This window comes from Mauremys reevesii, linkage group 10 (assembly GCF_016161935.1).
Source record: "Mauremys reevesii isolate NIE-2019 linkage group 10, ASM1616193v1, whole genome shotgun sequence".
In the NCBI taxonomy this organism is placed as follows: Eukaryota; Metazoa; Chordata; order Testudines; family Geoemydidae; genus Mauremys; species Mauremys reevesii.
In genome coordinates, this window is record NC_052632.1 from 72,978,142 (window position 1) to 73,004,816 (window position 26,675).

At 44.5% G+C, this 26,675-nt stretch overlaps 1 long non-coding RNA gene across 1 annotated transcript; it reads left to right on the top strand.

Moving 5' to 3' along the window:
- Nucleotides 1–11,248: 11,248 nt before the first annotated feature.
- Nucleotides 11,249–24,384, top strand: LOC120372799. Its single transcript, XR_005585206.1, has 3 exons — nucleotides 11,249–11,326; nucleotides 22,923–23,019; nucleotides 23,638–24,384. It is a non-coding gene; the product is annotated as an uncharacterized LOC120372799 (long non-coding RNA).
- Nucleotides 24,385–26,675: the final 2,291 nt, after the last annotated feature.

Genomic DNA, 26,675 nt, shown 5'->3' on the forward strand with positions numbered 1-26,675 from the left:
GAGTCCTCTCAGCCCATTGGGGAGTAGATCACTGAGTGGTGAGTACAAGAAAGAGTGAAAGCCTGGAATCCAGGAAGCCCTAAATACTAGTCTTTAATAAAACAAAAAGTGTGCTATCTCCTTTTTTTCTATTCTTTGCTGTTTGCTCTCCATTCAGCACTGCTGTAGAGGTCTAAACATCATGTTCTGTAGCAAGGCAGGGGACACCAGTCAGACTCCATGTAGTGTCAGGAGATAGGCGACATCCATGCCGAGCAGACAGGAGCTTAGCTATTTGTCATGTAGTATTTGTATATAGCCACAAATGTACATGAACATAATTCTGTACAACACTGGAATACAGAATGTTGCTTGTCTGAAATTGAAGGTAATCTAACATAAGGGTTCATCCAAGAGACCTACTGACAGGCCTGCGTGGGACTCAGTTTATCTGCCTCTAACTATGTAGCTGTGACACAATTTTCCTAGGATTTGTGCTTACAATTCTCAATAATTGAGGCATTCCAAGCAAGACTTAAGGCTTGTCTACACTGGCAAGTTTCTGCGCAGTAAAGCAGCTTTTTGCACTCAAACTGCAGACGTGTACACACTCCCAAGCCACTTTGTGCTCAGAAACTCCTCAGTTGCAGCGCTGCAAAAAAAAACCCACTTCAACGAGAGTTGAATGGGTATTTGTGCAGAGGATCCAGCGCTCTGTTGCCAGTATAGACACTTGATTGCTTTCTGCGCTGTAATTGGCCTCTGGAGCTGTCCCATAATGTGTCAAGTGACTGCTTTGCTTAGCTCATTGTTTTCAACTTAGCTGCCCTGGAGACCTGTGCCCCTCCCCTTTCAAATCACTGTTTCTGACAGCCCTTGCCTGCTGTGCTGATCTGCTCTCAGACAGAAAGCAAACCATTAATGTGGAATGCTCGTGCTGTTGAACACAGAGGCAGGTGTGTGTCTGTGTGTGTGATTGCTGTGCAGAGAGCCCAGGGATGGAGGCAAGGGCTGATGTTGGGGTTTCCTCCTCCCCCTGCCTCAGGACTGGTTGCTTCCTGGTTGTCCGAACTTACAAGACAGCATGCTGACACTCTGTCCCCCCAAAACACTGCCCCCCATACACACACACACACACACACACACTCCCTGTCACATACTGTCCCCCCTGCATACACTTCGGTTGAAAAGCAGCTGGCAATGTAGTAGGATGCCCATGTAACAATGGGATTGGAAACCCTGCATCATGAGATGTTGTGCCTGCCCCATGAGGCATTGCAAACCCTTCCCAAAGCACCCTGCAGCCAGTTGCACAGCGGGATAGCTACCACAATGCACTGCTGTCTTTGCTGTTGCAAGAGCTGCTAATGCGGGTGCGCTCCAGCATCATGAGCACAGTGTGGACACACAACAGCAGTTTAATTCCAGTGGTTTAATAAAAGTGGTGAAACTTGCCAGTGTAGACATACCCTTAGTTTGCTATACCATCCATTTAGATGGCAATGTTCAACCCAAGGATCCGACAAGTAAACCAATTTCATACACCCAGGTAGAGGCAGTGTTCTTTAGCAGCGAGAACAGACTGCTGACTGTGGTTCTATTTCCTACTCTTCTGCTAACTCCCTCTCTGGCTTTGGGCAAGTCTTCTGCATCAAAAATTTCAACAGAGATGCTTTTGGATGCATAACAGCATAAAAATGGTCATACTGGATACTGGGTCAGATCAATGGTTCATGTAGCCCAGTAGCCTGTCTTACAACAGCTGCCAATGCCAGGTGCTTCAGAGGAAATGAACAGCGCAGGTAATCATCAAGTGATCCATCCCGTGTCACTCATTCCCAGCTTATGGTGAACAGAGGCAAGGGACACTTCAGAGCATGGTTTTGTAAGTTAATGGCAGCTGGCCACCAGCCCAAAAACTCTAGGCACCCAAAACTCAAAATCTACTTTTGAAATGGCTGATCTTTCCCTCCCAGTACCTTACTTTCCTTACCATTCAAGTATGAATAAATAATACTTACCTCCCAGTGGACATTGAGGATTATTAATTAACTAATGTTTGTAAAGTAAGAGTCTAGAAATGCAAATTATTAGTGTGTCTCTGATACTGTTCTCTAGGTAACCCCATAATAAATACCTGACTTTCCCATATAGTATTAGGAGTTGCATGTGTAGAGTGTGATCGTGGAATCAGGGAGTCATGTGCTCATTTAATCAGCTGGAGGAAGGCATATGGTGTTTTGGATGAAGATGACTAAGGCTGATTTGTGCTGTGTACACAGTGAAAACAGCATGTGGTGATCACGTGACATAATGCTGTTATATCATGCTCACATAACTCTCTCTCTCTCATTTACACTACGGGCAGACAAGCCAAGCCAGTGCTAGAGCTCTCTCCTGAAAATACTGTCTCTCTGCCTGAAATTATATTGCATTGTCAGCCAGCCACTGTTTCAGTACAGGTTCCAATCTGATCCATTAAAAAGGATGGTCATAGTGAAAGCCAGAAGATGCAAGCAGACGAAGAAGAATTAGCCAGACATATACTTCCCTGGAAATGTGTATGAACTAAACTCAAACTGGTGACTTCCATGCACAGTAAGGGTGAAGATCTGCAAAACAGGACATTTTCTGATATTGTGGTGGGGAAGTGTGGTCACTATAAGTCTCTTTCCTCTTCAACCCACTGCAGTTTCTCTCCTACCCAACTAAGGACAACCTCTGATTTCTCCTTCATTTACAACAGTAACAGCATGAGGGGTGGTAAAGTCCTCCTTAACTGAAGCTGCCAAGAAGGCAGATGACCAAAGTGACTTCATTTGTATTGATCTTGACTTCCACTGTCTTCCTAGCTGACTCAAAGAGTGGATGAGGTGGTAGGCAGCACAAAACTGGGTGAACACAGTAGTGTCAGGAGTACGTCACAAGACAAACCTGAGAAACTCCTTGAGGAAGCTGGGGGCATGAGAGATTGTAGCTAAAAGCAAGAGTCTCTTCACAAAAGCAGGAAGTTACATTTTGGTACTTTTTGTTACTTTGTGACATTTTCTACAAATATCAGTGATCATATAAAACTGCTGTGTTTGGATAGCAAGAGTAACGGAAAGACCCTGGATTTTTACCATGATACATAACAGGAATGAGATCATATTACAGATGAGGAACTGAGCCACAAGAGAGGTTAAATGATTTACATAGTGTCACACACCAATCAATGGCACAGTTCAGGATACAATCCTGACTTCCAGTCCTTTAATCCCTAGAGTATAACGTATCCAAGAGTCGGACAGTCATATGACAGGCAGCCCCCTAAGGCATCACATCTCAGGGGCACTGGAATAGCACTGGGACTGCAGATAGCATTCACCTCCAGGCAATCAGGTGCCAAATAATTCCATTTCTGGTGACAGGGTTGTGATGTTGCTTTCTACACTCATCTATGCCCAGTTTATATATTGTGGAGCAAGTTGAGCTACATGCCATTTTTGCTCCAGAGCATGGTGCCTGGGACTGGTATCTTCCAGGTCAAACTGATCCAAGTGGGCCTGGCCCAATCAGTAATAGTTTTACCTGTGCAGAAACTACATGATAAAGGCCAACACTCTTTTCAAAGTCTCCACAGAAATTCTTCAGACAGCTTCTTTTCTGTCCTCAGCTGCCGTTGCTCATGAGTGGTTAAGTATTTGTTGTTTCTTGGACAACATTTAGTGCCATTAGTATGAGCCATTTCTCCTCTTGATACGACATGTTCGTTGTCATTGATGCACTGTCATGTTCTGGGGGTGCAATCCAGGCCAGTAAGGGGTTGTGTCACTTCCTGCCCTGTAACCCTGAATGCATCCAAATGCTCTGCTACTGTAGTTCCCTTGTCTGGATTCTTCCAGCCAGCATAAAAGCAAGCACTGTGTGTGTGTGTTAAGCAGCTCTGACTCAGCAACTCTGATTGCAGCAGCCTGCTTATTACACTGCTGCCACACTCTGACCTTGGTTACACCTGGCAAGATGACCCAAATACCACCCCATCCCGAATTTTCCCAAAACTATGTGATCTGCAATGCCCAGCCCTCTTCTGGACCATCAGAGAGATATTAAGGTTCATTTGTTCATTTAAAGATACAATACCCAGCAGTTTGCCACATTAACTGGAATTAACATTCACTTTAAACCCACACAGCACTGGGTTGGTTTAGATTAAAAGTAAAGCAAGTTTATTAGCAAAAGGAGATCGGATTTTAAGTGAGTTCAAGTATATAGGATAGAGTTAGAAATGGTTACAAGTAAATAAAAGTGAAAAAATGCCATCTAGAGGCTAACACTTAACTACACAAGCTACAGCCTTTGTTCAAGGTAGTTTTCTTACCAGGGCCACCCGGGGCGGGGGGAAGTGGGGCAATTTGCCTCAGGCTCCAGGCCCCGCAGGGGCCCCGCGAGCCCTGGCCCAGCGGCAGTCTGGGCCTTCGGTGGCATTTCGATGGCGGGGGACCCTTCAGTGCTACCGAAGATGCAGAGTGACTGAAGGGCTCCCTGCCGCCGAAATGCCGCCGAAGACCTGGACTGCCGTCGGGTGAGTACAAACACCGCAGCTCCCCGCTTTGCCCCAGGCCCCCGAATCCTCTGGGCGGCCCTGTTTCTTACCAACCTGCCTTACAGCAAGGTGTCTGGCCACTCCTCTAGTCAGGATCTCCCACAAAGTCCAAAGTGCTCAGTTCCTTTCTCCTCTGAGGTAATAACTTGGGGTTCTTTGCCCCTCTCTTGTATAAAAGTGCACTTTTAAATTGATTCTTCTGAAGGTTACCACCAAAGTAAAATTCATTGAAGCTGTGAGAAAGGCAACATAGTGATGGTGAAGGAAGTTTCATGCTGGTTTCTTCTCCCACTGGTGTTGGCTAAAATGCAAAGTGGTTGTTTCTTTCAATCTCCTCCCCTGCCATGATGCTGGGTTGATCTCCTACCCTTGTTGTCTTGAAGGTTCTGTTTACCTTCTATATGAACTGCATTCCCATTATCTCTTAATGTACCTTGGAAATACCTTCAAGGTGGCAGAACCACATTCCTTTGCCTAGGGTGAGGTAACATTAGCCCTACGTGGCAGACACACTTTGATAACATAATTTCCAGTATGTTTGTAATTTTGAATTTGTCCTCCTTACATACACCACACACTAATATGAATGATGGCTGTGTTATTAGCTTTCTATTGATATCTTACATGTTATCATACAGGTTATGATATTAGTGAACTGGTCCAGCCCACTGATACTCACTACCAGATACCAATGAGCCCCTGGCCCTCTTGCATTGTGATGCTATTAGGGTCACATGTAGTGAGTCTTGAGTTTGTCCCCCGAGCTTGCTCAGAGTGCACATAAAAATGGCAGCAACTGAAATTCATACCTATGAAACCAGCAAAATGACAACAGAAGCCCATCTGAGTACATCAGGGATTTAAAGAGACATATAAGCAATTGGGAGTTTTAGAAATATAAACAATATGATAGAGAGACCTAGAAAAAGAAAATCAGGCAAAGGAATGTTAAATGAACAACTATGGAACCACTATTACACAGGGGATAATCAATAAGCAGCTGCAAATCCTGCTAACCCCTCAAATGGAGCAAGAATTATGTAAAAACAGAAATGTTCCTCTGAATTTCTGCATTGAGCCAAACTGAATTCTATTCCTTGACTTTCTTATGCTGGCTAAAGGTGTGGGGTGAGGTGATGTGTATGTTGCCTTCCCTATAACCATAATGTGGCTTGCAGGGAGACTGTATATAATGAACCTATAAGAGGAGAGGTTTGTGCTCCACTTGTAAAGGAGGAATTATTTAGTGATTCAGTTAATGCTGAATTGCTTGTATCTGTCTAGCTAGGTTAGGGTGACCAGATAGCAAGTGCGAAAAATCAGAACAGGGAGGTAATAGTTACCTATATAAGACAAAGCCAATAATATCAGGACAATCACAATAATATTGGGACTTCTGGTCACTCTAAACTAGGTTTTGATACCAAGCCCATCATGCTATCTGAACACTGGTATCTGAAAGTTAGGACTCTTTTATATGATAAAGAGCTTGCAAAAAGCAAGGGCAATTGGCAGGTCAGTTTGCTGCTTTGGAAATATAGTTCAGAAGTAAAAGTAATTGGAAAACATCTTTGGACTGATAGAACCAGAGCTCTCCCACCACCCATAAGTTCTTTTTTAATTTTGTATTATGGGAGAACCAAGTCAAATCAATATACTTTGAGGGTTGGGGGGCGGGGAAGCAAAGTCGGTGAGAGCTGTATTATTCTCAGGTGCCCTAGGAGTGAGCTCCACTCATGAGTCTCACCATTGTCACTAACAATCCTACTGGGACAGTGGAATGTAGCTGTAGTGGGTGGTCGTGGACATGTAGAAAGATGTGGGTCCTTGGGGAACCTAGGCTAATCACATGGAAGGCTTTGAATCTCAGGACCAAATCCGTGAATCTGTGTGCCAATGCAGAGAGCAGAGCTTTGGGTGATGTGTTCTGTGCTGCTGAGTAGGCAGGCTTTCTGAACCAACTAGAGCTTTTTCAGATTGGCAGCTTCATTCTTAGGTATAATGAACTGCAATAATCAAGCCTAGATCTTGAACGTGTGGAACTATGTTCGGAAATCAAGGTCAGCCAGAAATACAAGAGAGCTTGTTTAGCAGCCATAGCTATTTGGGCATCTAAAAGAAGCAAAGAGTTAAAAAGGACCCTATGACTGCAGTCTGTCTTGATGACTGAAGGTAAATCACCCTCCATAGAGAGTGATGCTATGGGCACGGCACGTCCTTCAAAGCAACTTCCTGCTCACTCCCAGCATAACCTCCATCTCTCAGGTTCAGTTTCAGCCAATTGGCTGATGGCTCCCAGACACTGGGAGAGTGAGGAGATGGTGCAGTTACCACTTGATGGTGATGAAATGTAGATCTTGGTGTCATCCAGTTGTTGGCACTTAAGCTCATACTGTTCCATGGATGAATCAATAGCTGTGTAATTAAAACCCATTTCCTCTGAGTCATGCTACACTACCTGGGTTCTACATGTTTAGGGTAGTCAGTGCCTTATGTTCTCACTATCCTTGCTCATTCTTCTGATGGGGGTTGGTTGTTACAGTTGTCAGAGGAGCAGAAAGAAATAGTAAATGGCAAAGAATAGTCATATAGGAAGAGTAATAAATGGCCCAATCATGCAAGATGCTGGAGCTTCAAGTCCTGGTATATTATTTATAGAGCACTCAAAAATGTGCTAGGTAAATTGCAGAGCAAAGAAAAGCACATGTCCTGAAGATCTCACCTCCCAGGAGCACTCAGCACTCCATAGGATCAGACCAAAAAATGTTCCTGACAGAAGAGAGGGAACTGGAGCTAGGCTCTGAGGAAGAGGCCAACATCTTACGCAGTTATTTGGCTTATGTTGTTATGCAGTCTGGAGAACCGCCTAAGACAGGGATCATGTTGTGTGGTATGATAGGGGAGGAGTTAGTGTACAGATAACAATGCAAATGGTTATGCAAAGATTAGATACTCTTAAGGAAGACTGTAAATCCCAAGTCTCGAAACTTATACAGTACAGCCAGGCGTCTTAATAGAAACGAGGATTAGAAATTAGCTGAGGTCTTAAGTGATATTTTTAGAAGTTCTTTCCTGACAGGTTAGGCTGCTGAGAACGGAGGAAAGTGCCGAACCCGGCATTATTCAGAAAAGGATCACACGATGCGGCATGTGATTATAGGCTGTCCAGCTTAACGGCAAAGGGATGGGAAGGGTTAGAAATGATTCGGAAGGATTTAGCAAGGGAAATTGCTTGAGAAGCAGAATTTGATTAGGGACAGCCAACATGGATTTATGAGAGGAAAGACATGTGTAACTAACTTGCTGAAGGCTGGGGGAGATATCATTGCTATGACAGCCAATGGCCATGCGTTGAATGTTACATAACTTGAGTTGCAAAGAGGGAGCCTGATCCTGTAGTCCCCAGTAGTTCCCGTACAATTTTGTTCATGTTTGCCACTAGCAGAGAATTGGTGGATAGGTTCCCTTGCCACACCACTCTCTTCCTGCCTCCTTCTGTCTTTCCCTCCCGCTTTGCTCCATTCCTTTTCCGAGATGGATTTTTTGGTCTTTTCCCCTGTGACTGCTCCCCTTCTCAATTCCCCCACTCACAAAGCTCTGTGCTGGTTAACTGTGGAAAAGCCTGGGTGAGGTCACACAAAAGCACGCTCCCCAGCTCACCTGAATGCCACTGGAAGATCTTGGTGGATTTTTCTGTGGCCTTTGACGGATAACCAAGCACTGCTGTCCTGCCTCCAAGAGGATGTAGGGGTGAATGGGAAAACCCTGAAAAGGCTTGAGTCCCTCTTCTCAAACTTAGGGACAACTGCTTTTCCATCTCCAGGTTGTCCATCTGTAGACTCCCACAAAGCTCACACCTCTCCCCACATCTTCTGCTGAGGGAGCTAGTGAGACAACAAAGACTAAGGTGCCAGCAATATATAGAAAATACCTAGCTCTACAGCTCTGTCACATCAGACCTAAACAGCACAATCTCACAGTGTTGTCAATGCCCAGCAGACACAAGCACATGGAAGGGGAGCAGCTGGCTGAAGCTAAATCTAGGTGAGATGGGTGTGATACTAGCAGGAAAGGGAAAGCTCTTCAGAGATCCTGCCTCCTCCTTAACTATCCCTCTATCAAGGGCATCCACTCAGAGATTTTAAATTGGTTGGATTAACTCCTTGTTTCTACTAGTTGCACAAATAGCCATGGTGAAAAAAACCACCCATTTCCATCAGTGGCTGGCTAGATGACTGCACCCCATCATATTAGACTCAGAGCTGGCCACGGTGATCTATGCAGTTGTCACCTCCAGGCTTAATTATTGTAACTCATATCTAGGAATGAAGCCACATGTCCTGAGAAAACTCCAGTAGTACAGATCACAACAGCCTGTCTGCTGAGCAACACAGGTCACCAGGAGCACATCTTTCATAGCTGTGCATTCTGCACTGGCTCCCCTTTGAATATGGAGCCCAGTTCAAAAACTCTGTCCTGATATTCAAAGTCCTCCCTAGGACTCGCCCTCACTAACCAAGATTGCGTGTACCTGAGCTGCCATGCTGCCCTCCCACAACAGGTCTGTTCCAGTGGAACAATCAGACTGTCAACAAGCAAAGTGGAGTGGGGAGGCCTCATGAGGTCAATGCCAGAACTCTGGCTGCAGCTGGGCATAGACCATGAACTCCCTGCTGCAGGAGGTAAGGTGAACATGAACCTCGCCAGATTCAGAACTAAGTGCAAAACTCATCTCTCCCGCTTAGCTTTCCCTCAGTTAGTTCTTCATGCCCAGCAAACAACACAGTCAACAGATCACAACCAGTCGTGTCATTTACCTGAGAGACAAAGTGGGTGAGGCAACATTTTTTATTTAACCAACTTCTGCTGATGAGCGAGACAAGCTTTTGAGCTACTCAGAACTCTTCATGCTATTTATCTGACAGGCTGTGAAGGACGACAGAGAGAGAGAGTTATTGTTTGGGACGCACTCAAACACTGCTGGGATGGGGCCATAAGAACTTAGCTAGCACCGAAAGGAAGTTTGGGCCAGTGGGATGCTACCTGATCCTGCATCCCTTTCTGTGTGAGTTCTTCCTGCAGCTGGTTGCATTATGGACCGCTGTGCGGGAGCTTTCAAAGAGGTTCCAGCGTGGTCCGGGGTCATGCTGTTTTCCCTACCTGCCACTGCTTCCCATCTCTGCCTTCTGTCCTGCTGGACTAGGCTGCACCCCCAGTTGGGAAACAGAACCTAAGGCTTCAATCAGTCAAAACTCCCAGGAGCATATTCAAATAGGTAATAATATAGCAGTGTCCTTGGTATTGCTCTTACTCATAGTTTCTGTGCTAATGCTGCTGCTAATCACAGGTCTGCTTTGCACTCCTTTGGAACAATCCACGTGTTGGTTTCTCACTGAGATGAAGCCATTGCGACCTTTAAGCAGCATTTGCATAAATACTTAACTCCAGCTGGTGTTTACCTCCATAAGGCGGAGTTACTGACCTCTGATCATATTGTTTCTTTTTTCTGCTTGTAATTTTGTCTTGGGCTTTTTAAACTTAATTTTATTTTTATTGCAATGACCCTGCACTGCCACCAGGTCCCACTGTGAATGAAATGTGACATCTCCATTATGCATCTCCGATAAGTGCCTTAAATAGACCACACACACAGACACACACACACTCACAGAGCAACCTAATGGTACCTATTTTTATTAGGTTTATTACAGAAGGGGAAGTAAAGCAGTAAGATGTCCCCACAGGATACTCCTTTAACAGCAGCAGGCAGAGAGAGGATAGATCTGTAGAGGCGGATCAGTTTTCCAAGAATATTAGCTACTGCTGCTCTAAAATTAGAGTCTAGGGAGAGCAGACAGGTTGACATAATTGAAAGGACTGTCTTATGGGATGTGATAGTTAAACGAGCCTATGATCAGCTTTAGAGTGACGGCTCAGCTACTTCCTTAATCCCTGAAGTTTATCCCTGAGTTTCGAGGCTGTGATGTGGCTAGTTCTGTATCTTATCTTGTGATGATGTCAATATTATTAGAACCCATTTCTAGGGAGATGCCTCCAAGATTTTCCGTACGTGAATTTCATATACATTTGACAGGAGAGATGGTCCCGCATGCACCACCCACCCGGGGCAATAACAGAGCATATAGCTGCCATAAGCAGCCCTGGAGCACTCAGTGCTATGGAGATTCTGGGAACAGCCCATAGCCAGCTGGGTGGGCTGCTCTAATTTAAATCAGGCCAGTCAGCCCCAAATCTGAGCAGCACAAATGTGGCTCCCACCCTATTTCTCTCGGAGTACAGTACAGAATTTATCCCTACAGCTTTAAATGGGACTTTGGGGAGCTGAGTTAAACAATGCCCTGCTTGACACTATCTCTTTGTAAGGGAAGGGGATCCTTTCCCTTTAGGTGCAACACACATGAAAGGCAACCTGGAATAAGGTAGGATGTGAATTTAAAGCAGATTACTTAATCTTGACTAACTCCATGTGTGGATGCTTTTATTCCAAATTAGCTTAATCCATTTCCAAACTGGATTAAGCTAATTTGGAATAAGGCACTCTTATTCCAAAATAAAAGCAGCCACACATGGAGTCAATAATTAATCAGGAATAATTCTCTGTGTAGACAAGCCTTTAGAAGTCAAAACCCCTTTCCCCCCAAACACACATCTCATCTCAGCTCCAACCACGCAAGCTCTTCCAAGTGGACAGTTTCCTAGGATCAGGGCCCTGGATTCCAGACTAGGCTGACACATTTTCTGGTATGGCAAATTTTATTTAACAGTATTTAATATGCCGCACAAACTAACAAAGTTAAAGGTGATATATAATAGCAGGAACACCATAATAACTAACCTAATTTGTAAGATATATATAACTCTTTAGCCTGGGGAAATAGCAAATAAAAGAAAAATATGATCAAAGCAATTTTATATTCATGAATAACTTTAAAAGAGAAATAACAAAGACAAGTTCTGTACGTTTTAATGGCCCTCTTAAGACTCTCTTTATTAAAAATTAAGTTTGTATCTATTGTTTTTCATGCACACACAAGACACAGACTTATAGAAAAGGAAAATTAGAAGAAACATCACTCAATGTGAGCAAACAATGATGGGTAGAAAACTTTGAAAAGAAACATTTTACAAAGATTCTGAAAGGGCCCAATTCTGCAATTCATAGTGGGACAAAACTCTCATGCATGCTTGTGCACAGCTGTATCATGGGATGGGACTGCTGTTGTTCTTTTTTAATGTGTTCTGCATCTTTAAATGTGGAGGAACCTCGCTACTCTCTCTGGTGTGGCTGCCATGTTGTGTTGCGTTTCAAATGCAGAATGTTAAAATGACTCACTGTGTCTGCTTTCTCATGGAGATTTCACATTTGTTCTGCTTGTCAGTCATTTTACTAAAGGTGACCTGCAGAAAGGATATGTGCACTTTTTGGCTTCTTTTTGATGCACAAAGAAGGTTTAAATGTTTTTTGTTTTTTCATGCTTGTTGTTTACATTTGAAATTTGCTCGCATTATTGGGGTGGTTTAGAGAAATAAAAAAGATGTTTGGTCTTGTTTTGGGTTTGTTGTTGGTATGGTAGAAACATGTGCCTTGTGAACCATCAAAGTTGGAGGGTGAGGGCCAGATCTTCAGTTGCCATGAATCAGTGTAGCTTGCTTGACTGCAGTGGAGTTCCACCAGTTCACACCAGCACACATTTTTGCTGCTTCCGTGTAAAATTAGAATAACCAGGGTTTGTATGTGGAAACTCAGCTGGGACAGGTGGAGGGAGTTCATACAGCCCAATCTGCAGACAGGCTACCGGCTGTAGTGCAGATCCCTCTGCAGCCACTATTCCAGATTCTGCATCACCTATGTGCTGTTTTGGCCACTGAATTCCTATGTGGGCCCTCTGATGTCCCTTACCAACAGTCCTCCCTCCCCCCCGCAACAGTCTATTAGGCGCCTAGCTCTGATTGATTTCCTGGTGCCTATATAAATCTGAGGATCTCTCTCCCCAGTATGCAAGAGATATGAAGGCTGCCCAGCATTTGCATTTGCTCCTTACATGCACATCTCTCCCACACATCGCGCCTGCAGGATTTAAGTTGTGTCAAGATCCTTGCAGAGGCCCTCACCACCTAGGCAAATGGTATAGCCTGTAGCTTATCTGTCTCTTGTTGATCTGTTAATAGGCAACGGTATTTTAATCCCTGACATTTTAGGCCAGTTCACCCATTTGCCAATCAGCTTCCTTACTGGACCATAAGGTAGCCAGGCCGTCCAAGCCCATATCCAGGTAGAGGCAGCTTGAAGCTACTGAATTATTTACAGAATGATCATTATTCCAGTAAAGAAATCCCTAACACAAATATATTATTGGGTAGCATTTGCGATCATGTGCCATCAGGTGGCACCATTTCATTGCGTAACCTCTGCTGCCTGAAATTGCTCCGATTTTAGATTATTGGTACCTTACAGCTGCACCGGAGATGTCCCACTTAAAGTGTGTTGTAGCCCAGTAACAATGACTCACCTTTCACAGATATCCTAGCTCCCATCACTACATTTATTTCTGCATTATTAATAATGTTGCCTTATTGCTAGAAGATGAGAACACTCCTAGGGTTTAACTTTGAAAAAGTTGCCATTTGAAAACATTGCTTTTTAACCTCCATTGGCTCCTGTGAGATAGGATTTGGGGCTTTTCCAGTATTGAAATCTATGCCTTTGCTTTAACATTTTGTAAAGTAGGTTGAAAGAGAGCAGGAGCTTTTCACCATACCAGCTGAGGAGGAGGGGGAATCAATGGGGGAACATTGCTCCTCCAAGGGAGAGAAGAGGGAGCCATCCTCTGTTTTTAGCAGAGAAGGGAAAGTTGCTTTCCCCTTCCTCTTTATTTTAGCCACTGATTTGTAGTGTAAAAATACTGGGCCTGACTCACTCTAGGGCTCTGTCTTGACAGGCAAAAGGAGGCATTTTTCACTGATGTTAACAAAAGGCCGCAATGCATGATTGAAAAGCCCTCTAGGGCCCTGTCTTTGCTAGACTTTTGTACAATCCATTAACTTGAGATTCTTAGCATGTTTGTAAAAGCTAGTGTGAACGTTCGCCACACATTTGATGCAGGCTACAAACATTTGTTCTTAACCGTAAGGATCAGAAATCAGTTAACTCCAGAGAAAACGGTCTAGTGTAGATACACCCCCATAGGAACAGGCGATTCAGAAGAGCCAGGTCAGCGGAGCGTCTGGAAGTGGGAAATCTATTTTGAGAGGGAGCATTGCAAAGGGCAAGATCCCTACAAATGCTCTTCCACCAAAGGGAGAAGGGAGGCAGTCTACTGGTATCCAGTTTAATGCCCAAAGTAAGAAGTGGTGGCTGGGGGATGGGGAGAAGGGACATACAGATGTCTGCCATTCCTCCCCAGGCAGTTCCTGACATCACACAGCCACCTCCTTCACAGGATTTGGGGCTATTCAGTGCAAGGCGCTAATATGTTTGAAAGAAATGAATTGGGCTGACTGATGACACTCTTGTGAACTGATACAACTCTAACAACTTCTCAGATGTTTTGCCTGTATTTTATGTGCATAGAGATTATCAATGCCCATGTGATCCCAGGGAGACTATTAATGCCCTATACCATATGATGAGAATTATGCCGGCCAGGTATACAAGAGGTCAATTCTTACCACACATCCAAGAAAATCTACCTTTCCTCTGACATACAGCACACCTGCATTTCCTAACACTCTAGCAAGAGTTTAAAGCTGCCAGGTCTTTTATTCAGAATGCCCAAATATCTTTGGTAAAAAAAAAACCCCTGTGATAATGACATTTGCATATGGGGCAGGCAGAGCTGAACAATTCACTGTGATACATTCTGTAAACTCTTGCTATATCTTCCTGGGTTTCCTCCATTCTTGCTGTTTGGGGACACAGCTGAGAAAATGCGGTCAGAGACTATTCTAAACATGCGTTCCATGGAAAACTTCACATTTGCTTTAGTGGTAGCTGCAGTCCCTGTGCTTGGTGGCCATGAACGTTCTGCTGGCTCTAGAGCACCCCCTCATGGCGAGAGGTGGTGGCTCTGCAGCAGTGCTGCCTCGGTAAATCCTACAGCCTGGTTTGGCTGCTGCCAGGGCTTGGTCCTCCAGCTCAGTCCCTAAACCAATTTAACCCCTTCCAGGGTAGCAGTTCAACTAAAAGTCCAGACAAACAAATGGTTCTTCTGCCCCTTCTAGGCCACCTTTGAGTCCTACCTTGCTTTGGGATGGAGCGCTTGCTCCCAGGCTGCTTTCCCAGGAACCCTCTCAGAGCAATTCTCTTTCCTCCCTCGAGTGCATGCTCTCAGCCCTTTCATGAGGCTCAGGTGTTATCAGGCTATCACTTGACTCCATGCTCAGGCTGGGCGGCAGCTAATTGTGTCATAGAAGGAGCTGAGCCTGATCTCTGTTAAAGGGCCAGCCGCCCTGTGATGGTTCATATGCGCAAAGTTTTGTTTGTGGGAAGAGAAGGTGTCATGAATACGCCTGCCGATTGACCCAGCAATCTTGAAAGCTTGCAGGGTTTGAAAGCCATCCAATCAGGGGAAAGTAATAATAGCAGGTGACAGAGGTGACCAGTTACAGCGCATGAAAGGCTTGAAGCGGCAGTCCTGGTAAACAGCCCATGTGCTCTTGTCCCCATTTATCATAGAATTCTGAACAACAAGTCCCTGATGCAGCAAAGGATTTAAGTGTGTGCTTAATTTTAAACCACAAGGCCAATGGACTGACTGCTCACATGCTGAAAAAGCAGCACATGCTTAAGTGCTGTGCTGCATCAGGGCCCTCCATAAACAGAGAAAAGGGATTGTATTTGGCAAATAAGCTGTTTTCCATGAATAGTGTCCCCAACTCTAGCATTAGAGCAGTGAGCCAGTAGCCAAAAATGTGAACTTCTTCCTGAAGAAGAAATGAATGGAACTGCTCGAAGTAAAAGATCCTGAATCAGTTCATTAGTACCTGGCAGCGTGTTAAGTGCTGTAATAGGAGGACTAGTAAAACATCATTCCTAACACCTGTGCAGCTGAACAATACATTTACCAATTCAGTGTGTTCAAATAAGTTCCAAGGGAAGGAAGCAAAGCAAATCCAGGTGGCAATTACGGAACCCAGATTCACGAAACAAAGGGGTGAAATATTTCAGAAAGAGTCAGCTCTGCAGCAATGACCAAGTTCTACCCAGCTACAGCAATTTAAGAGCATTCTATTATATAGTTCTTCGTGTTCTCAGACGAAGAGATCACTGTTTCTTGGCTCCTAGCACAGTAAAAATATTTTGATCCATTTATTGTAGCACTTAATGCCTTGGAAGCACAGTACAAAAATTTATACTCAAAGACCACGCCGGCAAAAGTGTGGTACAATAATTGGGACCCAGAATCTGCTATGGGAACATTGTTATTAATCATTATTAGCAGTAGTATTAATAAACATCGTTATTGCCCCATTGTGCTAGGTACTGTACAGACATATAATAAGTGATAGGCCCTGCCCCCAAAACCTTATGTGTCATTCAGTTAAAGTCTCGATTAGACACTTTGAGCCATGCGCTGGCCTGAAACTCACCAAAGCTGAGGTCTAATAGGCTACCTACGTAAGCTCCTTCCATGGCCCAAGCCAGCTGAGTGCCCTGCAATTGATCCTGAAGAGAACAACTCCAGGAAGTGAGTTTCCCAGCAGCCTGGAATCAACACGATGGGACATAGGAGGAGAAGCAATCTCTTGTCACTTGGGAGCATATCTTCAACACTTAGCTTTCAGAAAAGAAACCAAAGTCTAGCCTGGTGTAAGTGCGTGGACTGCTCCAGGATCACAGCTTTCTAGCAAATGAACATAACTGGTTATATGCTACTTTTGCTAAAGCTTGAAAACCCTATGTTACATTCCACCAGTTCACTAGCCTTGTTGTTAGCATCCTTCCTGCTCGCTATGGAAATCCCCATAATACATTTATGCCAGTTCTATTAAAGTAGAGTTGAGATGAAATATAAACTCTCAGGGCCAGCCCCGTCTGTGGTGTAATTCCACTTAGAGCAAAGGAGTCACACCAGGGATGAATTTGGACCCATGAGGTGAATTAGGTTAAACCAAAAGGTGGCAGCACCTCATTCAGTATTGATTTTGTATGAATATTTCTCATAGTAGCCACTTCTCATTCTAATCACAGAATGTAAATTGTAATTTATAGAGGTGGAGAGTAAATATATTGCAAACCTAGCAAACCAGTATTTTAGCAACAACTGTAAACTTTTTCGGATGGCAGATAATTGAAAGGAGCAAGTGGCAGATAAAATTGGGAACGATTTAGACCTACTGGAGTAAGACAAATTATATTTAATGGTCAGAGCTGTAAAGTAATTTACTCTGGGCTCCACTATAATAAATGTAAATACACAATCAATGGAATCAGGCTGGCCAGATGCCCTGGATGTAGCCCTGGGCGTGACCCTGCAGGAGACGTGGCTTGGTTTGATTTCCACTCTTAGGCCATTCCTTCCACAGCTGCTGGGGAAGGCAGCATGTTCAGTGTATGGAGAATACGGTGGATGGAATTCATCCCTCTGGGGTGCATATCCTAGTTCCAGGATCATCATGCAAGCCTGCACGCCACAATCCTGTGGTTGCTGGGGGCTGATTCTGCTCCCAAAACAAGTTAGGCCAGCTCTGAATGCTCTGGGGGGCTTTGTGAAAGCTAGGGCATAGCCAGGCTCAAGAATCCTCCAGCCACACCCTGCACATGCCCCTGTGCCAGACACGCCCTGCAATGCCCCCTGTGCAGGGGGACCTCAGAATTAGCTCCAAAGACTTTACACTTGGTGGCAAAGGTCATGCACACCGGAGGGGGGGGGGGCTATGCAGCTGTGGTGTGGATGGTGCACAATGGCCTCATGGCAGAAGAAGGAACTGGGCCCTTCAAGGGTTTGCCCCCAACAGTGGCTGATGAAGAAAAAGCACGGATGGACCCTAAAGGGGGTCGTGTGGAGGTCGCATTCATGGAGTGCCAACTGGCCATGGCTGGGGCCAGAAAGAACTCTTGGGGAAAATCTACTCCTTAAAATAGAAAAGCAAGACAATCCAGAGTCCCATTGCCTGAGCTGGACCCAGGCCATTTCCAGAATGGGAGAGAAAGGATGAGGGGAGAACACTACTTTTTTTTTATTTAATATCAAGATAGCAAGCTTCAGCTAAGGCCTATTCAAATTCCGTTCGTATTAGATTTGTGCAAAGTGTCCTAACCTTTCTCAGAGCACATTCTGTAGATACACTAGAACTAGAGAGCCCATCAGCCACAATTCTCACAGCACCGTGCAATGTGAGCAAAATATTACTAACTCCTCTCACAGATGAGGAAACTGAGGCCTGGAGTATTTATGAGAGAGATTTTCAAAGGCACAAAAGGCGCTTAGGCACTTAACTCCCACATGTGCTTTTGAAAAATCTCCCCTAAGTAATTTGCTCAAAGCCCCACAACCGGCAGCCTCCTGACTCCCATTCTGATACTCTAACCATTACACTTCATTGCCTCCCTTCAGTGATTTCTTTGGCACTCTTCCCAGAGCATGTTAGTCTCCACCAAAAATAAATACATATTACAAAGTCCATTCCACAAGACTGCTTATTGCATCTTCACTGCCTTGCCTCACCAACTGGGGAAAAAGACATTCAAGTCCCAAATACCACTCACTTCTCATTACTTTCCTCAGGGCTGGAACAAAACTCAAAACCAGAACAAATCACCTTAGACTACTCAGGCCTGGTCTACATTGGGGTGGGTGTGTGTGTAATCGATCTAAGTTATGCAACTTCAGCAACATGAATAACGTAGCTGAAGTCGACATACTTAGATCGACTTACCGAGGTGTCTTCTGCCGCTCCCTCGTCGACTCCGCCTGTGCCTCTCACGGCAGTGGAGTACAGGAGTCGATGGGAGAGTGCTCAGGGGTCGATTTATCATGTCTAGTCTAAACACGATAAATCAACCCCCGCTGGATCAATCGCTGCCCGCCGATCAAGGGGTACTGTAGACATACCATCAGCATTAACCACTAGTTTTTCAAGCTTCAGCCAACTGGGAGTAGACAACAACCTACCCCTTATGATAGCTTTCTTCCAACCAGCTTACCTTTTATTCCCCCACCTAAATCAGTCATGTGATGACCAAGAACCCCCTGCATGCCAGGGTGCCTTTGGCACACTCTGCTTTATGAAGTGTACCCGCATGTCAATATGGTATTCGACAACTCCACACCTGATTGAACAGTTAGGCCTGCCATGGTGTTCTGGAGCCACCAGACTCAGGGCTCTATCAGACCCCGCTAGAGAGCAAACTCTGAAGGTGAAGACCCTCTGAGAAAACGGAGGTGCTAAAAGTATTTTAAGGCAGGTATGTACAATCTGTGGCTATTTGGCCATTTCATCAAAGCCATCTCATGTGCAGGAAGAAAACTTGCCTGAATATCAACTGATCCAGGAGATTCCAGCCAGCTTATCCTTGAGGATATCTTGACTATCACAATGATGAGCCTCTGAACATGTGCTGGGAAATCACAAGCCAGCAAAAGTCCTCATTCCCACCCTGCTGCTGGAATCCTATTGCTAATGTGCCTCTGCCCCTTTGAAGAAGTCACTCAGCAATTAGAAATTCAGCAGCAATTATGCAAGCTTAAGTATTAAAAAATGCATGTGGACCTGAAAGCAAATATGAAGCTGCTGCTGTAACGCTAGCTTTAAGCTGTCTACGGGCCCCAGAAATTCTCAGTGGGATGTTTGAGAAGGATGTATATGTGTTGACAACATTAAATGATCCATAGCTCTAGGACAGAATTGAAACCATACATCTACTCCATGCACACATTGATCACTGGGAGGGTATTTTTTCTTAAATAAACTGCTGGAGGCCATGCACCTTCTCCTCCCTAGCAGACATGTGCATCTCCTGGAGCAGAAGGTACACACACTTTCAGCATGTCCCAGAGTGTAAAAGAGTTTAGTGAGATGGGGAGAGACACATGGACACCATCAGCAGGAAAAATGTTATTGTGTCTGCACCATCTTTAAGTGAAATTGAGCATGTCAATTGAGCTTGTCAATTGAGCAGTACACAGCCCTCTTCTTATCATCCCCCAAAGAGGCAGCGCTATTCAGACACATTCAGTCAACATCTGGTGAAGAGACTAGCAGCGTCCGGAAACTCTTATTGGAATTTAAGATTTGATGGGGCAAAAATTTGCCTTTCTCTGAGTCCCCCCCTGTACAGCATGCACTGAGATTGCAGGCATCTTTAATGCTTTATGCTAAAAAAAAAAACCCATGGCAATGCTGAGTGCCTCACTTTATTCAAAACTCATCTGGAATGTTTTAGAGTTGGTACATGGAGAACTTCCAAGGAGAAGATTGAACTGGGAGACAATGAGGATCAGTTGATTCCTCTAGGAACCCAGGAAATACCACAGTAGATTGTATTGTTCCCCCTTTTGGCCTGAGCAATTAGCCAATATCTGGGGCCTTGTGAATTGTTTCTGTTACGAGGAGAAACTGATGATAAAGTCAGGTAAAATTGCTTGGGCAAAATCGCTAATTTACAAAAAAATGCACACAGCGTCATTTCCCACCTAACATAGTAGGAACAAACAACAGGAGGCAGTTTCCTTGTTTAGGAAGGCACGCCTGCTTTTAGCCAGTACCCTGACCAAAAAAGCACTCTCTCTCTCTCTCTCTCTCTCTCTCTCGGCTTCCCCCAAGGCCACACTACCAGTGCTTCTCTGGCTTTCTGGCTCCTGCTCTGCTTCTCTCTCACACACACACTCTCTCTCTCTCTCTCCAATCTGTCCCCAGCCTCTGCATTTGCCATCAGTTCCAGGGAAAGCCCTTAGCCCATATGGCTCAGCTTCTACTCCGGCCTTACCATGCTGGTCCATGACTCAGCCAGTGGCTTCTGTTGTTTCAGCTATCACTAACCAAAGGAGTATTTAATTACTCATCCATTTAGACTGAATGAAAAGTAGCTAGTATGTGCATCAACTTCAGCAAAGTCTGGGGTTGCCTATAGATCTAAGACATGCAGGACTGGCAGCTACCAACACCCTCCAGCATAACAATATCTACTCTAATTTCCTAGCTCTAATTCTGGCCAGTAACAGATGCTTCAGAGGAAAGTATAGAAGTGCCACAATGACAATTATGGAATAATCTTACCATTGAGAGGAAAAGTTTCTTTTTAAACCCAAGCAGTTAGTGATTGGGTTACAGCTGTAAAAGTTTATCAGGGACATCCACCCCCTTAGTTAGTCATACAAAGATCTAATCTGGTTTTGAATCCTACTAATCTCTTAGCTTCATAAAGATCTTGTGGCAGTAGGTTCCACTGGTCACAGGCTTTGTAAAATGTATCTACTTTTATCAACTATAAATGTGTTTCCCTTTCTTTATCTGCATGAAAACCCTGAATGATTTGTCTTTAAAATAATCTGATTGATGGTTGGCTGACAAAAGCAACAAGGAACACCTGTGTGCCAGATGTGCATCCCTGTTTGAATGCCACTGCATCTTAGCCTGCAGAACGTGTTACAGGCTAGTTGTTCTATTTGGGTTATCTTGAGAGGAGGATTCATTATGGAAGGAAAGTCCAAAGCCACAATTTTCAAAAGAAATTAAATGTTATCCTTCCCTTTGTTTTTCTCTTATTGTCTTAATTTTTCCATGAAAGGTTCCACTTTGGTAAGAGTGACAGGTTTCAGCCTGATAGCCCTAGAGAATGAAGGCCTCTGTTTATCCACAGAGGAGTACAGTTTTCCCACCCAGCTCTGCCAATGTGACCCAACCCTGACCTGGAGGGACCATCTCTAGGAAGGAAATGATAGCTGAGGCTCTGTCTTCATTCACTTCTCTGTGTCTTTGTTGAGATTGCCAAAAAGGGTGCCAATCGGTGTAGCTGGATTTTGGAAGCTGGAAAATGGACTGCGGGCACCAAATTCACTTCACGTGCTACACGGTCATAAATAAAACTTTCAAACGCAGGAGCTCCTAAATCATATTTAGGCATTTAAATAATTGGCCAAATTTTCAAATGTGCTGTCTGTTACATTTGTAACAAGTCATGCTGCAGGCAAAGTTGTAGGAAAGAGATCTACATTAAGCATGGTGAGTTACGTGCTAATGCACTACAATTTGAGAACTAGCAGCTTGACCTCTCTGCTTGCATTCCTGAGCTCATGGAGTCACACTGAAATAGGTCCCTCCTAAAACCTAACCCTGTTTCTCCAGTTCCACTCATCCTACTCTCTATGCCTGGCCGCTTCCACTGAAGACTCATCAAGTTCTCAGCACGTTCAAGAAAACCACTCACTTTCTACCCAATTAACGCCACATTTTTCACCACTGTGGAATCTGGCCTAGAGACTTCCATGGGAGTTTCACCTGTTTACACCTAGTCTGAATTTGGTCCATCCTCTTGAATCCATCCAATAGAAGGTGATGTGATTGCTCACTCTATAGAACCCTACTGTGTATTGCGTACAATAGTAGTGAGCCACTAGCCACTAAAAAGCAAATCCAACTTACACTGATTAAATGTGTGTTCAGTTTCTTACATAATGAGATAGTAACTGACACCATGATGATGGCCACAATATAAGAACCTCAAAAGAATAGAATATAGTTTTAGATGTGTTGATTCACTCAGATTGTAGGCTGGAATCAGACCTATGTCCTGTGTGTTCATGAGACTATCATTGTCTAGTAATCAATCAATCACTAAATAACAGAATGTCATTGTCTAGTAACTTTGTGGCCATGTCTTGTAAGTGTTTGCTCTACTTCTGAGCATCCACTTATGACAGGGTGAATTGCTTCGTCTTATTAAATTAGCAGTATTGGGTCCTAAGTCTTTATCCAGCACAGTAGCTTTTTCTGGACTAACGAAGCATATGGGAAGGGTAAAAAAATGAGTGTGTGGAGTTGAGTTCTCCACTAATCACTCTCCAGACCATTGCAAGAGTTTTGCATTGGAAAGCACTAAAGATGATGCAGGATCTGAGCTCCACTTAATCACCTTGACCCCCCCGACACCCGGCCCTGCCAAATTTCCAGTATATGTAATTGTAACTAGCTAAACAAAATGCAGACATGTGCAGCACTTTTTGCCCCTCGAGAGCTGCTGCTGTGTGAAACCACAACTGGACTGGCATTTGAACTAACAGTTATTGGTCACTCCTCCGTGTCAACCGAGTGCACGCACCCCAATTCAAAGAGCAGATCTCATCCACTGATTAAACACTTTTCTCAGAGAAATGACAATTTACTCTTTTTTCCCAAGAGCACCCAGAAAGGATCTGAGAGCCAGAGCAGCCCATAGCCAGCAGGGGGAAGAAACTTAACTATGCTAAAGAAAAGGGAACGACTAAGGGAACTGGGTGAGGAAACATGTTTCCTTTGGGACTTTTTTCTTAGTGTTATTTTTATTTACTATTTGTATTGCCATAGCGTGTAGGAGCCCTAGTCCAAGACTAGGAGCCCATTGTGCTAGGTGCAGATGAAGAACAGAAAGATGGTCCCTGTCCCACAGAGCTTGCAATCGAAGCAGAAGACAAGAGACAATGAATGGATACAGACAGACGGGAGGACAAGGAAACAATGAGACAACATTGGTCAGCATGGCGGGCGGTGGCTCAGCACAGCAGCAGCCTCACCATCGTCAGGCGTCACAGCAGAGGGACTTTGAAGGAGCATAATGCGGTTGATTGCAGATGTTTACAAATGCTCCTCCCAAATGTATGGGGCAGAAAGCATTAAGGTGCTTGTTTGAAAATTTAACAAGTGGGCGATGGAGGCTGGTATCGTGAGCCCATCATAGGCAGGTGTTGATATTTCAATAGTGAAATATTTGATGCTATAGAGGAGGGAGAGGCACTGGAGGCATTCAAAGAGAGAGGTGACAAGGTCAAAGCGATGGGCTGTGTGACAGAGTGAACTGTCACAAAGGGAGAGAAATAAATCCCAAGCAGCTGACTCCAATTAATCTCTCCTTTCAGAGGCTACTGGGAGAGGGAGGAAACGGGAGTCTATATAAGGAGGAAGTGAGGCAACACCCAAGAAGACTGAGAGGCGGAAGGAGTAACAGGGGAAAAAACAGCTCCAGAAAGAGGCAGGAGGAAAATCAATCACATTGGGGTAAAGGAGAGAACTGTGTACCAACTGAGACTGCCACCCTAGGAAACTTTGGACTTACCTGAGAGGTCAAAGAACACATGGGAAAATGGGACAAAAGATTTCAGGTGTTGATGATGCTAAACTAAATATTGATACACCCCTTTTATAAGTACCCCTACATTCTCTTGGGAGTCTTTTCTCCCCCCAGCTTTTCTGCGGTGGTCAGGTCATCCTGCCCTCCCCCTCTTGTCCTGGACAATGGCTTGGGGACATTTGTAGTTGGGAGATTTGGGGCTTAGCTGGAAGGCCAAGTCAACGTAGTGCTTGTCTGGTGAATTCCCTGGAGCTGCTGAGGGTGATATTTGCAGCAACATTCTGAATGGATGGACGTGGGGCAAGATCACATCTTACAAGGCAGGGAAAAGGATGTTGCAGTAATCAAGGTGTGAGATGATGAGAGTTTTAGCTGTGTGGCTGAACAGGAAAGACCATAGTTCAGAGATGTTGTGCAGAAGGAAACTGCAAGATTTAGGTGTAATCTGGATGTGAGGACCTGGAGAGAGAGGGCCAAGTCAAAGATGGTGTCTAGATTACAGGCTGGAGTGACAAGCAAGATGGTGGTGTGATCAAGAAAGGGAGCTAGGGGTGAGGGGCTTGGGAGGGGGATATTTGGAACTCTGTTTTAGCCATGTTGTCCTTTAACTGACACATAGACACCCAGGAAGAGATGTCAGAGAGACAGGCAGAGATTTTAATCTGGACAGAAGGAGACAGGTCTGGAGTAGAAGGGTAGATCTGTGAGTCATAGTGAGTAGTGTCAGGTGGTTGGCCTTATACCTCTTAAACATACAGGAGTCCATAGACAGCCTTGGGGTCAAACTCCCATTGACTTTAGTGGGATGAGGATTTGGGGGCCAATCCCAAACCCATTTAAGTCAATGGGAAGACTCTTATGGTCACTTGTCTGTTTCTTGTAGCATGTCACAATGAGATGGCGTCAGTAACTCCTGAAAGATTAGCCGATTGTTTACAGGACTTAACCCCTCTGATTGTAATTAATGTTGAATGTTAATAAACCTCAGGTTTGAGAGCAAGGTTATCTGAAATGTCTACTTTGCAAGGTACCTGAGCTCATAGGACACTCAATACAATGGCCAATTCAAGTACAATAACAACACCTTGGCCTTTTCGAGCATGTCAAAGCACCCTCCAAACATTAACGAAGTCAGCTTCACCTCACCCCAAGACCTAGAATTGTGTGTGGGGGGGGGGGGAAGGTTTAAGAATGGTAGAAAACTTCCTGGCTTTAATTCACAAAACTCTTCTGTTTCAACCACATTGAATATCTTAGAAATTATGAGTTGCAAGAATGTAGGTGAGACAGAGCAAAAGGCGTGATCTGTGAGGCCAATTAAAAGGAGGATAGAATGCAGTGAAACGAAAGCCCCCAGAGGGAGGCCAAGGTTACATACATAAGAGCGTGTAACAGCAACATTGAATCTGCAAATGCTCCCCCACCAGTCATGCCCCTTCTAGCTGAGGAAAATTAAATATAAATAATAAATGTTTAACCACATAACAAATAAGCACAAGGAGGCACCTTTAAAAATTATACTAATAAACCGCAAGCTATTGTCCTTCTGCTCAGGGTGGCTGTCTTTAGAGTGCTGAGGATTCAGACTGCTACCAGTTCATTCAGACGTCCGATGGTGGGTTAACTAGTTAACTAACCTTGGTCCCAGTTCAGCCTGAACTATCTTGAACCAACCCTGCCTTCCTTAGGGAATAAAGAACCTGATGGCAGCCTGTAGCAAAACAGTCTACTGGAACTAGAGGCAGAGGAAGAGGTATAGGCATGAGTAACCAGTGAATTTCAAATAGAAACTCAAAGCGAGATGCAGCTCTCCCAACCCCGTGCAAAGCCAATGGGTTTTCATGGGGGTAACTGGGAGCAGAATTGGGCCCTGCATCATAAAGGAAAATCCGAAGTGGCCATTTGTGCCTATGGCATAAGTGCTCAGAGTGAGCTGAGAGCCCCCAGGAATAGTTCCAAGCACCATCACTCGCTTTACAGTAAGAACTCAGCTTCGACACTTTCTTATTTTACTGCTTCATCGGAAGCAAAAAATGAAGTGGAGATATAAGAAATAAAGGGGTCATTTATTGTTAAGCACATTAGGATGGAAGAGAGAGAATAAAGCGGCTAGAATGACTTAGTCAGAGGACTATGGGGACCTGTTCAGTGGCACTCACACCAGCTTTACTAGGTTGCTTGAACCTTTTGTGCTGTGCTGCACAGCTCAGACCGGCACTATAGATCATGATTCTGACCATGTTCTGGAATGCTGTATATAAACCCCTAACTATCCCTAAACCCAGGCTTCTCCCCCTTGTGCTGAGAGTTACTGTTTGTAGGTCACTTTTATAAGTGTCCTAGTCAGCCCCACTGAAGCCATGAAGAATTTAAGATGGTACAGCTCCCTAGCATCATCACTGGTTGACCCTTCTCCCAAAATGGACACTGGGTCAGGCAGCAGTGAGATATCACGGGCCTTGTCAAATGTGTCAGAGCTGCCAGTCAAATCCCTTTCTTATGACGGCATTTCATTTCTCCCCAAATTCTACTGGGAAGTATGGGACAAAAGGATTTCCTTGTTACGATAATACATTCCCAGGCAGTTTAATTATATTCTCCATCTTGAACACTTGAACAATAAACCCATAGAGTGCTGCCATCCCATTATGGATAGTTATTGGTTTCCTTTCTTTCAAGCACCTGTGATTTAGTGCAGCTCTTATTGTATATTGCCAGAGCCAAAATCTCTTTAGGAGGGGAGTAAGCCCACTGAAGTCAATGGGCTTGCATCAGGGATGACTTTGGCCCCAGAAGTTTAGCTAACATGACAGGCAAGGGAAACTG